Below are 12788 nucleotides of genomic sequence, written 5' to 3'. Positions count from 1 at the left end.
AAAGATGACTATCACCAGGCGGTGAGACAATTGTTTGGCGGAGATCTGTTCCAGTAGCAGAGCCAAAACGGGTAAATTAGAACCTGGACTGCAATTGGAAGACCCTTCGAGAGAGAGGCCATTCTTCTTGTTTTTCAAGCAGAGGGGTTTCCAGCCGCCTGTTTTAATCAGCTATGTATTCCAGTCACACAGTATCCATGATTTTATTTTTATTACGATTATTTTAACCATTTCATCCCGCTGTGAACACACCATAATCTGCAGCGCTGGGGAGTAACTGGGGTTTTGTCAACCGGCTGCCAGGGAATGGCTGGGCTCTGGGCTCCAGGGCTGAGCTGGAGGCCAGCCCTCCCCAGGGGCCCTTGCGAGGACCCCAGCAGGAAACAGAGAGTGGGCACCCAGCAGCACTGTGGGGTGGGCTGTTGATGCCTGGAGAGGCTCTCTGGGGGATCAGGAACCCAAGGGCCCACCCATTTTCCTTGCAGAGAGTACTCACACTGGTCCCAAATACTAGTAGAATTTGCATAAAAGCTGTCTGTGCCCTGAAGGAGAAAAGAAAGTGATCAAAAGACTTAAGGGGGGTCTGAGATATCAGTAAAGATACCTGGCAGCGAAATATGTTGCTCTTATGAATGACTTTGTAAAATCTTCTAAGAATAACTCTGGGCAAGGCCACGCATTGTTTTTAGGCCGGTCAAGCAGGAGGAGGGATGGAAGCATTTTAAGTGGGAAGCTAATGGGCTCTGCTCAGAAATGCTGGGCAGAGTGCCCAGGAGCGGATGGTGTGAGGGACACCGCCATCTTGCCTTCACGGTGTTTTTCTTACATGACCTTGGCCTTCTGGGGCGTTTGAAGGAGCTCCCCCTGAAGACCGTGCAGCTCAGGGTCTCAGCTCCCTCTTCCCGTGCTTGCTGTCTCGTTTATTAGGCAAATGTTAAACAGTGGACCGCAGACCTCAGTGGGCAAGGTGCAGGGAAGTACCTGGGATCTGGAGAGGAATGGAGATAGAGCCAGAGGGTGGGTCCCAGTGAGCAGAACTGACATCCTTCAATAAATACCCAACACACACATTTCCCTGCTGGTTCGTTTTAGTCACATCAAGGCTTGTCACAATCAATTTTTCCCATTTTCTTTCTTTCTCTTACAAAACAAAGGTCTCTCTCGGGTTGTTTTATGAACTTCACTAATACAAGTCAGTGCTGCATGATGTTACATTGCCTTGGCAGGGAGAGGGCATTTTATCTGCTTTTGATCACTGTTGGAGTCTCAGGCCTTTAAATCTTTTGAACTCATCCATCGTTCCACACTAGCTGCTACCGATTCTTCAACCCTGGTGCTCTCTTGATTATATTTCTTTGGCTCAAATGTGATGTCTTTTCTGTCTGTTGGGCCCAAGGGGCTGGGGATACGGAGGAGGGTTCCTAAGCCGTAATCAGCAGCTTGAGTCCCTCTGACCTGTTTGGAGCTCATAGTAACCAGAGTCAACAACTCACTGCATTTAGGAGAAACAGCAGCAGGCGTATGGAGCTTGAAAAGATAATCCAGTTCCGAGACGGGGGAGGAACAGAGAGGGATGTTTGGTAGCTGCTAAAATCAGAGTTTCTCAAACAGGGGTTCTCATCAGAATCACCCAGGAAACTTAAAAATACAGACCTCTACGGTCGGGGTCGGGAGTGGGGCAGACAGCTGTGCTTTCCAGAGCTCGTGGGTGACTGTGACATCAGCCGAGGCAAGGCCCATTGGTTCATGGCTTGGGCTGCTGTGAGTCAGGACCAGCACTCAGCTTAGGCAACACAGTGTCTGGGGGTGGGGCTGCTGACCAGACCTTAGGAGGTTCTGGGAGTACATTTGGCCCAGTTTCCCAAAATTATAGCCTCGCAGTGGGGATGACCTTAAGATTTGGGAGTCCGAGCTGAAGGGATGTGCTGAGCACACACCCACTTGGTTCCCATTTAGCCAACTGCAAAAGGTGAAGGGATTAAGCAAAAAACCCCACAAAAACAGAACAAACCACCTTACAGACACAGACAACAGTATGATGATGGCCAGAGGGAAAAAGGGTGACTGGGGGAGGTAGAAGAGTATAGGGGGGATAAATGGTGACTGAAGGGGACTTGACTTGGGGTGATGAACACGCAATACAATATACAGATGAAGACTTATAGAATTGTATAGCTGAAAACTATACAGTTCTATTGACCAATGTCACCCCAATAAATTCAATTAAAAAGTGAAAAAAAGAACTTACAGCAGCCTAGAACTCAGGGTTAGACAAGGGTAGTAGACCAGTAAAGCTTTGACTGAGGAGATAATAATATGAGTAATAACCATGACCAAAACAAATGCTATTGTGGTTAGTATTTATTGAGCACTTTGCTAAACACTTGACAAGGATAAGGCCATTTAGTCCCTCAGAACAATCTTCTGAGGTAAGCTCTATGTCCAGCTTACAGATGAGGAAACCAGAGCTCAGAAAGTTTACGTGAATCATTGAAGGATTCCCAGGTAGTTGGTGGCAGAAACAGAACTCACTCTTAAGGCTGTTTGATCCCAGAAGGTGAGCTCTTTTTTCAGACTTCCTACTTCATAGGTCTGTTTAGTCTCAGAATGGGTTTGAATACAAGTTGAAGAGTTGGGATGCTTAGGGAATGAATGACAGTCAATGCTACAAGATGCAAAGAGTATTTCATTTAAAAACTCACATCTCACATATTTGAAGTTGCTATAACTTGGTTATTTGTAGTCTGAGATTTTAGGTCCATGACCTAAATATCAACCTGAGGATTAGGTAAGAGCATAATAAACCAAATCGGAAAAAACTAGAGGATGATTCGGTTCTAAATCTTATTTTAATAAACAACTATTCATACCTTCCCAGAACCACTTAAAAGGAAATAGTATAATTTTATTAATATACCCCTCACAACTTAGCAGTGTCTCTGAAGTGCTCACCACTTGGTTTGAGGAGATTGGCAATGACTTGAAATCATGTCATCCTTGTAATATGGACTTGAGTGTACAGTGAGGGAAGAGCAAAGCAAATGACAAAGCACCCTTTGGAGGATGATGACAGAAATCTACGTATGAAAATAAATCACACCTTGGGGATCTTGGAGGGTCTGCAGATTACTCACCAGTTGTAAGATCTCCCAGCATTAATCTAGCTTGGCAATGGGAAGGACATTACCAAATGACTACATTGCCTGCTGGCTTCCTCCACACTCCTGGCTTGAAAAGCAAATGAGTGAATATTCACTCTGGAAGATGGAATTGTTTCCTGTATAGAGTCTGTCTCATGGAGGTTCTTTAGGCAAGTAAACCAGGATTGGAATTTTTTTTTTTCTGTTGACCACATTCCAGCAAATTCTGAAGTTTCTAAGTCCTATGTAAGCATACCTCAGAGATACTGCAGGTTTGGTTCCAGACCACCTCAATAAAGTAAATATTGCACTAAAGCAAGTCACACACACTTTTGGGGTTTGCCAGCACATATAAAAGTTACGTTTACACTATACTCAAGTCTATTAAGTGTGCAACAGCATTATGTCTAAAAAAAAAAATCGATGTACATACCTTAACTTAAAAAATACTTTTTACCAAAAAATAATAACCATCATCTGAGCCTTCAGCAAGCTGTAATCTGTTTGCTGGTGGAGGGTCTTGCCTTGATGTTGATGGCTGCTGACTGGTCAGGAAGGTGATGGCTGAAGGCTGGGGGGGCTGTGGCTATTTCTTAAAATAAGACAACAATGGAGTTTGCTGCACCAGTTGACGCTTGTTTTCATGAGTCATGTGAGGCTGTTGGAAATTACTTTACCCACAATAGAACTTCTTCAAAAATTGGAGTCAGTCCTCTCAGACCCTGCCACTGGCTGAACCTATGAAATTTACATAATATTCTCAGTTATTTGCTGTAACTTCAATAATCTTCCCTGCATCGTCACCAAGAGTAGACGTGGGACTCTTCCTTTCCCTTAAACAGGAAAGGCCATTTCATTACTAATTGGCCTGATTTCAATATTGTTATGTCCCAGGGAATAGGGAGGACAGATTAGAGGGAGAGAGACAGAGAGACGGGGAATGGCAGGTTGGTGGAGCCGTCAGAACACTCGCAACATTTATCAGTTAAGTTCACCATCTTACTAGTATATGGGTGCGGTTCCTGGTGGGTCAAAACAATTACTACACTAACATCGAAGTTTACTGACCATAGATCACCATGCCAAAAATAATGATAATGAAAAAGTTTGAAATATTGTAACACGAAATATTACAAAGCGACATGAAGTAAGTAAATGCTGTTGGAAAAACGGCACTGGTCGATGCAGGGTGGTCACAAACCTTCAATTTGTAATAAAAAGCAATATCGGGCCTTGGCCTGGTGGCTCGGTTGGTTGAAGCATCATCCCGTGCATCAAAGCGTTGTGAGTTCAATTCCTAGTCAGGGCACATGCCTGGGTTTGGGGTTCTATCCCCAGTCAGGGTGAGTTGGGGAAGCAACTGATCAGTCTTTTTCTCTCCCTCCATTCCTCTCTCTCTAAAATCAATTAAAAAACAAACAAACACATACCAAGTGAGGATTAAAAAAAAAAAAAAGCAATATCTGCAGAGCACAAGAAAATGAGATATGCCTGTATTGGAAGCAGTTTTCTTCAGGTTTAACAAGTCTCGTGTTAGGACAATGACCACCACAGTTACTAGTATTTTTAGCTCTATAGTAATTTCCTTTTATTTAAAAAAATATGTTTGTATTGAATTCAGAAAGAGGAAGGGAGAGGGAGAGAGATAGAAATATCAAAGATGAGAATCATCGATCAGCTGCCTCCTGTACAGCCCCTACCAGGAATCGAACTATGACCTCCTGGTTCATAGGTTGATGCTTAACCACTGAGAAACACTAGCCAGGCAGCTCTATAGTAATTTTTGACGCCTATGGAAATGTTAAACCTTGCCCCTATCATATCGGTTATAATGGGAAAAACACTGCTTGGTTCTTAAGGTGCTTTAACATTTTTAGATCAATGTTTACTTCACTTCCAGTCCATGAGATGATTGGAGAACAGTGTACGTATAGAAAGAAAAAAAAAGACAAAATATTTTTTTCTCCTATCGGTGGGATAAGTTTTACTCACAAACAGTAAGGGACAGAAAGGTGTGGGATAAAAGGCAAAGAGAACTGGCCTTCAGATACTGGACGACCACTGGCTACTACAGATTTTAAAATTGCTGCCTCTTCTTTGTGTGTGTGTGTGTGTGTTTGATTTAGTTAGTTTTTTTTTTTTTTGCTGCCTCTTCTTTAGGACGTTCTTGATGGGATTGTCAGAGGGAAAAAAATTAAAGCCCCATTGTCAACCAGTAAGTCTCAGGAGACATTGAGTGTTTTGGATATTTAAAGAGAGGGGCAGGGGAGGGGAGGGAGAGAGAGAGAGAGAGAGAGCGAGAAGTATACCATTGTAGCATATTACTAACCCTTGTTAGCAGAGGAATGTTTTTGAAGAGGGGCACTAAAGCCATTTCCCATGTTATGCATATTAAGAGGGGTCACCCAGAAGCTGGTGGCAGGTCATGGACTATATCTAAATGTCATCCAGGAACATGATCACCCCCTAGCCCAATAGGTCATGAAGACCTCATTCTCAAACATCATCAGCCTACAGACAGAACCTTAGCTACTCATGTAGCTCACAGGACTAGGAAGAATGTCTTTGTTCTTCATCTTACTGGGTGGTCATAGAATTATAGTTTGGCAAAGAACCATCTTCCTCAGAGTGCTGTAGAAGGTTAGGGGCAGAGGCAGAAGGCTGTGGTCCTGGACAATGACTCATGCAAGTCTTTATTTATTGTAGAATCTGAACTTCCAGATCTTTTTCATTAACAAGCCATGGGCCTCTGCAAGTGAGATGGAATAGCATATGACCCAAGGTAAAAATTCTTGTCTCATCACTAAATCTAGAGGCCTGTGCAGATTTTACAGGAAGACAAACAATATTTGACTGTAATGTTTGCTGTGAGAAACAGGGAAGCGGTACAGGCTAAGTCAGATGGAAAGGATGGCACTTTTAACTTCCACCTGCTAAAAGCCTCAGCTCCACAGACCATTTTATCATGGGGAGAATGGGCCAGATTCCTCAGAACTGGAGTCTAAGAACAGAGTCCACAGAAAACAGGAGCTGAAACACAAATTGCTGGTCAAAAAGGAAGAGAATCAGAATTATGAGTGGAAGGACTAAATTCCAAGAGGGGGGATTTGCGTTTGTCAGGAAGAGTATCTTGGGTGAACTCTGAGAGAGCAGTCTTAGAGAGTTCTGGGAGAACTGTTAGGTGCCTGTGGGCTGGCTGACAGTGAGTGGGGAGAGAGGAAGAGCCTTCACCCACAGCTGTGCCATTGAGCACACACAGGGTACCATGTCTGAGAGAACATGATTCACATGATGAGCAACATGGATTTGATATTTTAATGATAGTTTTTCTTGCAGATGCTGTAGTGTCTTTTTCAAACAAAATTAGTACATTGCCAGTTTTCTGACATGGAAGTAAAGTGTCTTGGGAAATGGGTGCCTTTTTCTAATTCACACGAAGGCACCATGTGGCTAGCAATGGCCTTGAGGGTAAAAAAAAGTTCACTATTCAAAGCCAGTCCATGCAATAAATGCTATTAAAGCAGTAGGACGAATGAAATACTCTAAAGAAGAATCTTTCGATACTATGGTTACAATGGAGGTGTTGAAGGTTAACATTTTTATGTGGGAGATAAGAAAGAGATCGCTGGAAATGAATCCTTCTGTTTTAACCTGCATCAGAATTGCAAGTACTTTATATGTTCTGAAAATTCCCAAGGGTTTTCTTTTCCAATTATATCTGGTCCTAATTGACTCACACTAGGGCAAGAGACCATTTCTGGTGGTCGCTAGGTGGGATTTGAAAGTGGCAGGAGAATGGTTAAGTGGGAAGGAATCACTACTCAAGCCAAAACCACCAAATCCTTGATGTGTTTCAAAAGCATCATTCAAAGTCCATTGAAAGTACATTTGTCTTTCAGTTGTGTCACCTTAAGTCATGAAGGGCCTCAATAAAATACTTCCAAGCTGTTTCCTTTCATAGGTCCTTAGGAAAAGATTTAGGAGAATAAGTTGAGTTTAAGGCAAATGGAACCACAATACCAGAAAAAAAAAAATCTATTCATCTGTCTTGTAGTATAGTTTGTGCTGCCAAAAAAAAAAAAAAGACACCCAAAAGATTATGTGTAAAGAACAAAGACTCTAATCTTGATGCTATGATTGGAGACATTCCACTGATTAACTTTTTGAATAACTAGTTTGCTATCTACTCACTTTGAGGTATTTCTTATAAAAATGCTGGCTGTGGGAAGGTTATATTTAAACACCTGGATAAATCACCCATTGTTTTAGTGAACTCAACTGTTTTTTTCCTGTCTGATAAATAAGTGACTCACTTAGCCTTGGAGAACTAGAAAGACTTAAAAAGATCATTAATTACATTTCCCCATCATGCAAACATTGTGTTCAGGAAGGGCTATGGTGAGCAGTGCTATGAATTGAGAACAGACAGGCTGTCCTAGTTGTCTTCTGAGCTTCTCAGATTGCAAAGGTGTACATGACTTTATGCAGTTTCTGTGAAAAATTCTGCATTTCAAAGGTCATTGTGAATTTACCTAATAGCTTATTACATAAAGGAATAATTAAGGGATGTGATTCTTGGGTAACAACAAAAAAATTTAAAGCTATTTTACCATTTTAGATTTTGTATGTCCAATAGATGTTTTTCACTCTCTAGTATTTTGCTTCAGGGCAGCATTTGCCTAAGTTTGGTTTTCAGAAAATAGGCATCAAAATTAGTTGAAGGAGCTTGTTAAAAATAAAACAAAAACAACAGATTCATGGGCTCCCACTCCAGATCAATGGACTTGTCATTTCTGAGGCCTGGGAAACTGATTTGAACATGTTTCTGACCCCGCCACTTTCTCCATGGTGATTTTGAAACACATAAATATATTTATGATCTCACATTCTGCGTTGCTCCTCTGGTGGGGGTCAGGGGGAAGGAGAAAGAGACAGAGAGATTGATTCTCAATTTTGCACCAAACCGCGAACAAAGAGAGATTAAACTCTGTTAAAGGTCTTTCTCTGAACAAGGACGTCATTGGAGAAAACCTGGTCTGTTTGTAAAGCGCACACAACTGGCTGTGTGGGCTGATAAGCCTGGGGCTGAAAACGTTTGAAACTGCAGATTTGTAAAACCATAAATTGCATGGATATTTAGAGAATATTTTTAAAACATACAACTATCATAGTTTGAATCCTAATGAATTCTGACTATAAAGATAAGCTTGACTCTTATCAAATAAGATATGTGGAATTTTAAAAAAATCCTGCAAAATATCTACATCAAGGGTTAGCATTCCAAGGTTTCATAAACTAAGGATTTAAAATATATATAATAAATTCTTGGATTTGGCCATCAGTTTTTGCATTAACAGGCTTTTATAATGCTTATCTGTCAAGTAATACAGGTATTGTGTAGTTTCTCATAATCTCATTTCATCTAATTCACTCATACCCCTGGACATCTCAGTTTACATTATATGCTGTATAAAAGCAAATGTCATTAAAATATTTATTTTGCCTTTTTAGACTGTTCACTAAAGTTGTGTATACCTGACCATCTGAATCTAGTATTCTCAATCCTTTCATGAAACCAGACTTGAGGGGAAATCAATTTAGGTGCCTCTACAATGATTAGAGAACCTTAGCATGAGAGCTGTGCTTGTGTCTCCAGGTTCCCTCCGCCGTGGGCCTGGCTGTTGCCTCTGGATCCGAGGCTGAGAGGAGGTGTCCCTTGGGGGTCCCATCTTGGTGTCCTACTGTGGTGAGGCTAACGGCAGCTGCTTTCCCAGGCCCGGACCCTTCCAACCTTGGGGTGATGTGCAGTCTCCCTCCCTTGTCTAGCCCATCGTGACTTCCTGTCCTTTTTCTATAATGTTTTTCAGATCTGCTCCTTCCTGCTGCTTTCCCAAGCCTGACTCTGGTCCGGGCTCTAATTACCTCACACACACCTGCACTCTCCTAACATCCTCTTTCCTGTCTACAACTTTTCCTCTCACCACTTTTTCCCCTTCAGTTGTTAGAATCCTCTTCCTTAAGCATCATTTACACCACACGCCTCCTCCAGCAGCTCCCAATTGCATCAAATCCAAGCCCCAGTCCTCTGCTCCCAACCCCCCCCTCGTTGCTGAGCCGTTATCTCCTCTACAGCTGGATTCTACTCCGGCCAAGTGAACGTCCTGACACAGTGTCTATGCAACGCTATAACATCTGGTTAATCCAGTCAACGATGTCAAATCTTCAGTTAATCATCTGGATGTTTTGTCTACTAGACGCCAAACATCTGGATTGACTGAAGAAATTCACTACATTGATGGAGGGTTTTTTAAAAACGGAATTGACCAGATGTTTTGGCATCACGTAGACACATGGCTGTCTCCTACATTTGTCTTAATAGCTTGTCTGCACAACGTTCTCTCCACCTGGAACGTGGCCTGTCTTCTCAATGCCACATTCTCCCTTCCCTCCAAATTATGCTCAAAATTCCCTCTGCCACGAGGCAGTTCTAGATGAATCCCACTAAATTGATCTCTTGGTTTACTCTAGCATTCATTTGGTTTTCACATATGTAATTCTTTTCAACTGAAATCCCTGTTTTGTGTTTTTTGGAGGGTGCTGTCATCCCCCTTCACTCCATTAGATTATAAACACTGTAGGTAAATGTAAGCTGTCCCATGAAACAATCTGTCTCGTGCAGTGAGAGGCATGGTGGCCTCTGAGTTCAAGGGCAGAAACTCGGAAAGTCACTCTTGCTTTAAATCCCAGCTCCTCTACTTACTGTGTGACCTGGACAAACTACTTAACTTCTCCAAGCCTCAAGTCTCCATCTCATTTGTAAAATGGAGATGATAATAGAGCCTACCCCAGAGAGTTGTTTATATGGATTAAGAGTTAGTTAGTTAAACAGATTAAGTGCTTAGAAGAGGGTCTGGCATAAAGGAAGTATCCATCAAATGTTAGCTCTTATCATTTTATGCTCTGTAAAAGCGTGGTTTTCTTGTCCATTCTTTCTTTTGACTGTGATGGCTAGGTAGGTACTCCCCCTCGAACCAGGAGAAAAATATTAACTCAGTTGTAGGCCTAAAGCCTGGCAGCCTTGCTTTCTACACATTACATGTTGGCTCTGAGTTCTTCCTAGTCTCAAGAATTAGAATATTGCTGTTTATAATGAGCAGGTATTTAAGGAAGTGATGTAGGTAGAAATGTGTTTTCCAACAAACCGGCAGTTCCCCAGAACTGGTCTCTGGGTTTGTGCCCATCTGTGACACAGTGTCTTACGTTAAAATGAGGAAAAGTAATGTAGTGAGGTTTTTCTAAAGTAAAATTTATTCAAATGTTAGAGCTGTTCCAGAACTGATGTTCTATTCTCCTTTCATCTTTCTTTTTTTGGGGGGTAAAAATGTCCCAGTTTTTTGAAATGATGGTGATATTAAATTATAAAATATGAAATACCTTATATTGGGTATCATTTTTTTTAATGCACTGGTTTGTTTATTCAACAAATATTTATGAAGTGTCTACTATTTGTTAGGCATGGTTCTAGGCCAGTGATGGCGAACCTATGACACGCGTGTCAGAGATGACACGTGAACTCATTTTTTTGGTTGATTTTTCTTTGTTAAATGGCATTTAAATATATAAAATAAATATCAAAAATATAAGTCTTTGTTTTACTATGGATGCAAATAGCAAAAAATTTCTATATGTGACACGGCACCAGAGTTAAGTTAGGGTTTTTCAAAATGCTGACACGCCGAGCTCAAAAGGTTCGCCATCACTGTTCTAGGCCCTGGAACAATAATGAACAAAATTGGTAAAAACCTTTGTCCTCATGGAGGACACTGGAGATGGATGGTAAAGAATAAAGAAGTAATAACCTCTCTAAGGCTGCTTCCTCCTCTATAAAATGATGACAAGAGCCCCTACTGCATAAGATTGTTTGCAAGAGTGAATAAGGCAAAGTGCTTAGGTGTTAACAGTGCTGTTGAATAGAACCACAGAGGGAGGTTGAGAGGGATCGAGCATGTTGGGAGCAGGGGCTGGGGAGGGCGGGTTGCAATAATAAAGGAGAGAGGTTATTGTAGGCCTCATTGAGCTGAGGGAGCCCGCCATTCGGACGAGGGTTTCAGGTGAGGGATAGTCCAGTGTGAAGCACCTGAGATGGACCACACCTGGCTCATCTGATGGAGCGCAGGAAGGAGGGATGGGGTGAGCGACGGGGAGGGTGGTAGGGAGGAGGTCAGGGATTGGAGCGGGGGGGATAGTGGTTATCTAGATAGAGCCTTCTAGGCTATTGCACAGATATGGGCTTTTATTCTGAATAAAATGGGGAGCCACTTAAGTGTGTTGAGCAGAGAAGTATAGCAATGTGACTTATGTTTTAAAAGGTTTTGCTTGGCTGTTGACTTGGTAATAAAAAATAGGGAAACAAGGGTGAAAGCAGGAAGACTGGTGATGCTGCTGCTACGGTCCACATGAAAGTTGATGGTCCCTTTGACCAGGGTGATAGCAGTGGGTAGTGATAAATAATGGTAAAATTCTAGATATATTTTGAAGGTAGAGCCAACAGAATATCATAACAGACTGGATGTGGGGTGTGAGATAAAGACAGGAATCCGAACTATTTGGCCTGAGGTACTGGTAAACAGCATTGCCAGTAATAGAGTTGGGGAAAGTGCCGATGAAGCAAATCTAGTGGAGGCAGTGCTGGGAAGTGTAGGTTTGATGGGACATGGCATCCACATGATAGCATTATTTTTTATTTCACTCTGAAATGGACCTCATATAATATCATATCTAACTTTAAATTAAACTATCACTTGTTGAATTCTTTAATTGCTTGGGAAGATAGTACCCATTCTTGGTCATTTACACCAACAATCCTATATAATAGTCTATATAATAAAAGGCTAATATGCAAATCGACTGAACAGTGGAACGACTGGTTGTTATGATGCTCACTGACCACCAGGGGGCAGACGCTCAATACAGGAGCTAACTCCTGGTGGTCAGTATAAATCTTCTCTAATATGGAACCTACACTTGTTTTGCTTGCACTTCCTTTTTTTTCTTGACTTATGGAAAGACTTAGTGTGTATACAAACTGAATATGTATATATTAGAGTAGGGGTGGGCAAACTTTTTGACTCGAGGGCCACAATGGGTTCTTAAACTGGACCGGAGGGCCGGAACAAAAGCATGGATGGAGTGTTTGTGTGAACTAATATAAATTCAAAGTAAACATCATTACATAAAAGGGTACGGTCTTTTTTTTATTTCAATATAGAACAGCCGAACGGGCCGGATCCGGCCCGCGGGCCGTAGTTTGCCCACAGCTGGCCTAAGCCGTCAGTTGGACATCTCCCAAGGGCTCCCAGACTGTGAGAGGGCACAGGGTGGGCTGAGGGACAACCCTCCTCCCCCCCGCCAGTGCACGAATTTTGTGCACCAGGCCTCTAGTATAGTATAATTTTAGAACACAGATAAAATGATCACATTCCTTTTATTCTATATAATAATAGAGAAACATGGTAATTAACCATAACTTCGCTACCCTTCCCATTGGATAATCAGCGAGATATGCAAATTAACTGCCAACCAAGATGGCGGCCAGCAGCCAGGCAGCTTGAAGCGAACAGGAGGCTTGCTTGCTCCAGTGACGGAGGA

This window comes from Myotis brandtii, unplaced genomic scaffold, assembly GCF_000412655.1.
Source record: "Myotis brandtii unplaced genomic scaffold, ASM41265v1 scaffold115, whole genome shotgun sequence".
Lineage (NCBI taxonomy): Eukaryota > Metazoa > Chordata > Mammalia > Chiroptera > Vespertilionidae > Myotis > Myotis brandtii.
The sequence above is the reverse complement of the archived record's forward strand: the minus strand, read 5'-3'. Positions refer to the sequence as shown.